The sequence below is a fragment of the Bison bison genome, unplaced genomic scaffold, assembly GCF_000754665.1.
Source record: "Bison bison bison isolate TAMUID 2011002044 unplaced genomic scaffold, Bison_UMD1.0 scf7180017864218, whole genome shotgun sequence".
Taxonomy (NCBI): Eukaryota; Metazoa; Chordata; class Mammalia; order Artiodactyla; family Bovidae; genus Bison; species Bison bison.
This window is the reverse complement of record NW_011494790.1, coordinates 5,945,479-5,950,787: the sequence shown is the minus strand read 5'-3', so window position 1 is coordinate 5,950,787 and position 5,309 is coordinate 5,945,479. Positions and strand designations below refer to the sequence as shown.

Genomic DNA, 5,309 nt, shown 5'->3' with positions numbered 1-5,309 from the left:
ATCATGTGTAAAATACTTCGGGGGAAATTGCTAAAGAACACAGAAGCCCAGCCTGGCACTCTGTGATGACCTAAAGGGGTGGGGTGGGGAGGAGGGGAGGGAGGCTCAGGAGGGAAAGAATGCATGTATAATTATTCACATTGTTGTACAGCAGAAACCAATACAAAATTGTAAAGTGATTTTCCACCAATTAAAATATAAATAAAATTTTTAAAAATTAAAAGAAAAAACTCAAAAAAGACAAACAAACCTAGTTTTTAGTTTGTGTCTACATAGGGCTGTTTCAGGGGACAGTTCCCTTGACTTATGGAAATACACAAAGAGATAACTTCCCTAAGAGGAAATACAGACAGAAAAAAATGCAGAGTGCAAACATTTGCTTGAAAAAGTTAATGATGACAAAAATGGTAAGTAAATGACTGAAAAATAATTTTATGGGGAACAGGTGAGAATTGTGCAGCCTGCCACCTGGTGGACCCATCAGCTATAGCAAGTGTTGCTAGAATTGGCAATTTGTTTTACTGGGTCCTTTGACCTCAACAAATTCTTTTGAAGAAGGAACAATCTCTTAGAGAGATTCTGTGGCACTATTTCAAAAAGCAACAACAACAAAATGGGGCCAGAAGACTGTCAAATGTCCTATTAAGTTACGCATTACTTTAAACCACTTGTGTGATTAGTGCATGGTGGGGAGGAAGTTACTTTAAGCTGGCTGAACTGAATACAAAAGCAGAAGTCAGGCTGCCCAGCCTCTTCTCTCACTCTGACTCCACATTAGTTCATCATCTGGCCTTGGGTGTCTCCCTGAGCTACAGTGCTTTCGCATTCCTTCCTCTGCACAATACCCATGGGGAATGCATTCCTCCCATACCTGCGTCCTTGCCCCATTCATACTCTCCACGATCCAGCCCTAGCCACCTGCACACTGCATCCCAGATGCCATGAACTCAGGCTCCAGCCACACTGGTTTACTCATGCACCTCAAGTACTTTGAGTTTCCTGTTTTTGTGGTTTAAAGCATCATTTTATTGTGCCTAGACCATCTTGCACTGCTTCCCTTACATGAACCTCCACCCACCCTTCACAGCCCTGCACAGAAAACCCCCAACTCTCTGCCTGCCCACCGTGGTGGAAAGCTCTCTCTCCTTCTGCACTTGGGCCCTATTTACAGACCGTTCCTTGGCTTGACACCCTGATTGTAGCCTAGCACTGCAACTGTTTCTCCTGCGAACACTGAGCTCTAAGTTTCTGGCAACCAGACCTCACGTCCGGAGCGTGGCAGTATGCTAGCTGAAAGCTCAGGCTCTGGGGCTGCCCTGCCGGTATGCAAATCCTCTTCTGCTCTTTCCTAGCACGGAACCTTGGCTGCTTTGCTAGCTTCTCCTTGCTTTAATTTCTTCATCCGTAAAATGGGGACAATTCTGTGTACAGCACCTGTGCACAGGCTACGAGGATGACCTGAATTTATTCATGCAAAGTGCTCTTGACTACCTACTATTCATGCGCGCCATCTGCTGTGTGACCCTTTGGTACCTCACACAACTCTGCACATTCTGGGGACCCAGTTAATATGTAAAATTGGCAATAATCATGCTCTTTTAGCCCCCATTTTAGTATCCAGGGGTTCCCAGAGTTTAAGGAAAGGAAATACTGAGGCAGCGGCTGGTGTTACTTTAGCTTCTCTTATGACTGGGCATTTAAACTAATGCTGTCCTAAGAAAGCAACCTGGCTGAATAGGGGGTTTCCTGCATTTGAGAGGCTACACTAGGCAGGTAGTCATGTGAGCAGGGGGTATGACTGGGTCCACGTGGCCTCCACATTCCACCATAGTGGGGAGAGAGCAATTTCGGTGCTGTGGGAAAGTTCTTTTAGCAAGCTACTTGTAATCTGGATGGAGGTGATTAACTCCCGGTGGCTGGAGGGGTTTGAGGCAACACCGAGGAAGCACATTTTCAGGGATTCACAGAGCCGATGGGGAACGGAACCGAATAACCATGACTTTGCTTCTTTGTGCACATAAGTTGGTGCTTTCACAGCACGCTTACTTTGAAGCTGAGGGTAAGTGAGACCAAAAGTGAAGCCCTGACACAGGGAATACGCTTAATGTGTTCACAATCCAGAAGATAAATAAGTATCACACAGTGTCAGTCGCTTAGTTGTGTCTGTCTGTGATCCCACAGACTGTAGCCCGCCAGGCTCCTCTGTCCATGGAATTCTCCAGGCAAGAATACTGGGGTGGGTTGCCCTTCCCTTCTCCAGGGGATCTTTGCCATCCAGGGATCAAACTGGGGTCTCCTGCACTGTAGGCTGGATTCTGTATCATCTGAGCCATCAGGGAAGCCCAGTATCGCACATGGATTTCTAAAAATATATATAGCCCTATGTGATGGCTCTTCTACCTTTTTCTGAGGATGCCATGAGATTTTGTGAAGTAGTTTGCAAGTATAAAGCATAGGGTAAACAGCATGTGAGAATACGAAAATATAGCTACCACCCTGATGGTCTGCCACTGACGGCGGATGGGAGTCCAGGACTGGTACTAGTCACTTGATCCTTTGCCAAGATTCACTATTCACATTTAGGAGAAAGATGCACGATAACACAGTTCCTTGGGAAGATAATTAAATCCCCTGTATCCACTCTGTTTCCTTACACGGGTTGCTCTTTTGAGAGCTTCCTTTATGAGCCAGAGGCAGGATCCTCTGCTTAGATGTGAGACAGCACACCATGGCCCAGGAGGATGCCAAACCTCTCCGTTACAGCATGTTCGTGGCATTTCAGGGACATAGGTCAACCAGATCCAGGAACGCAGGCACTCCGTAACCAGAGGAGGACAAAACGTTATAAATGGAATTGACTGACCCTTTTCGGAGACCTTGCCAGAGACGTTCAGGAGAAACATACGTTCAAATTTCACAGAAGTAGGAAGAGTCATTTTAAAATCCAAAATCATATGAAAATGTTTTATAAAATAAATTATGAAAGAGATCAAATATGTCTCAGCAAAATAAACAGAAGGCATATTTCCTAAAGATATGTATATTTCAGCTTGTTATTTTTTCTTCTGATTTTATGAGCAAATGCAAGAAATAATATAAAGATATACTGTGCCAGGACCTAAGATGCATGTAGCGTAATACTGCTACAAAGAACGGAAGAGGTCAAACCTACTGCCATTTAAAATCCATTCGACCATCTTTGAACGGCTGATGCCAAAACCTGGAAAACTTCTAGTTAGGTGAGTTGACAAAGAAAAGAAACTCACATATAAAACATAGCTTTATTATCTAAACAAAAGGGAGGTCCTAGAAAAGCTTAAGGAGCACTTGGGAGAGAGAAGTACCTCTTCGCCTACCTTTGTAGTCCCTACACCACTGGAAAGACAAACAGGCTATAGCAGGTAGAGCCTGGGCCCTTACTCACAAAGGGTCGATGTGAGCCAGCAATGGGGTATCCCTGGACCTGGGTCAGGTACTACGAGAGAAGAGGCTGGTCAGACTCATGAATCTTTGACCTCTTCTTGAATTTTGTCTTGGGAAGTCTGAGGTCATTTCAGGGGACTCTCACAGCAAAGGACTCTCAAAAGTCCACAATCCTGCTCTGCCTCCCATTTTGGGGGCACTTACTAGGAGACAGTTGTTCCATGGCAGTTGGACAAGTAATATTATCAGAAACAGATGGTGAATGAAAAGAAAAAAATTCAAGTCTTACCCATGTAGGTTCCAGAAATGCTACCTGTTTTGAAATGGCAACCTGCTCCAGAATTCTTGCCTGAAAAACCCCATGGATGGAGGAGCCTGGCAGGCTATAGTCCAAAGGGTTGCAAAGAGTCGGACACGATGAGCGACTGAGCACAGGTGTACTACTCAGTAGGCATACTGCAAAGTGCAGAGAGACTCCAGCCATCTCAAGGTTTTACTCCCAAACTGAACAGCACGTACATGAAGACATAACACAAGTAGCTGTGTGGTGCTTGGCTCCTCCCATGGTGACTTTTGGACAGCAAGCGAGGGAGAACCCTACTAGTCACCTCAATTCTACAACCATTTTCTGAGTACCCAGCTGCAAACCAGGCACCGTGTAAATGCAGGGATGACGTGGGGAGCTTTAATAGTAGCTCCATGTCTCTCCTGCGGGGCGGTCGTCAGACCTGCCACGTTTTCAGCACGGCCACGGCTGGCTTCCCATACTGCCTATGGCTCTGCAATGTCCCCTCAATATTCATCCTATTCCTCCAGTGAGCAATGCTACGCCTTTGTGAGAAAGTTGACTAGAGTTAAGGGAACCACCCGTAGGTATGGAGGATAGCAGACAGTCACCTACTCCCATGGGGCCTGAAGTCAAGACCAAAATTTCATTAATGCTGTGGACTGATCAATGGCAATAACTTCCCTACAATCTGTTACTTCACAACGGACCTTTGAATGTACATTCTATTACTACTCTCAGAATGTGGGCCAGACCCTGAATCTTTTGAAGAATACACTTGTGTTGGCTGGGGGATGACAGAAAGAAGGATAAAAGTCACTTATCAAAGGCTTACTTACTTATCAAAGACTTTGTACACCCACCTACCTGCACTAATTCCAAATTCCCAAGTTTCTTTCAAGTTTCAGTTCAGTGTCACTTCTGGGCGATGACTCTCCCTATTCACAGAATATTCTCTGCAGAAGTATGGCATTCCTCCCCCTGCTATGGCTCTGCTAATCAAGCTGAACTTCATCTACCTGCATACATCCCCTATGTCCCTCATAGTCCGCAAGGTAAGAACTGTACCTTGATTTCCAATGTCTACCGTGTCTAGACACGTCACCAGTGTCTACCATGGTACCTGCCTAGCAAGTGCTCTAGAAGCAGTCTGAATGCATGTTGTTTAAATGACAAGCATGCGTTCATGTTTTGTTTCTCAACAGGCTGCAGGCTATCTGAGGCGATGGCTCACACCTCTCTGACAGCCCCTAGTAATCCCTCCCTGTGTTCACACTGAGAAGTCATCTATAAATCTGCTGACATGTAAAACAATCCTACAATTAATGATTGTATTTTTTCTTTAATCACAGATAGGATTTTTTCCTTGAAAAAACTTAAAATCGAGACTTAGATTCATCTTTGTTTTAACCAGATTCATATTTGGGGCTATAACTTTATATTCTTTAGCTGCTGCTGCTGCTGCTGCTAAGTCGCTTCAGTCGTGTCCGACTCTGTGCGACCTCATAGATGGCAGCCCACCAGGCTCCCCCGTCCCTGGGATTCTCCAGGCAAGAACACTGGAGTGGGCTGCCATTTCCTTCTCCAATGCATGAAAGTG

The 5,309-nt window shown here is 45.2% G+C and overlaps 1 protein-coding gene across 10 annotated transcripts in view; it reads right to left on the bottom strand.

The window, feature by feature from the left end:
• Positions 1 to 5,309, bottom strand: part of MAST4 (microtubule associated serine/threonine kinase family member 4) — a 619,799-nt gene that overhangs the window by 15,205 nt on the left and 599,285 nt on the right. The window lies entirely within an intron of this gene.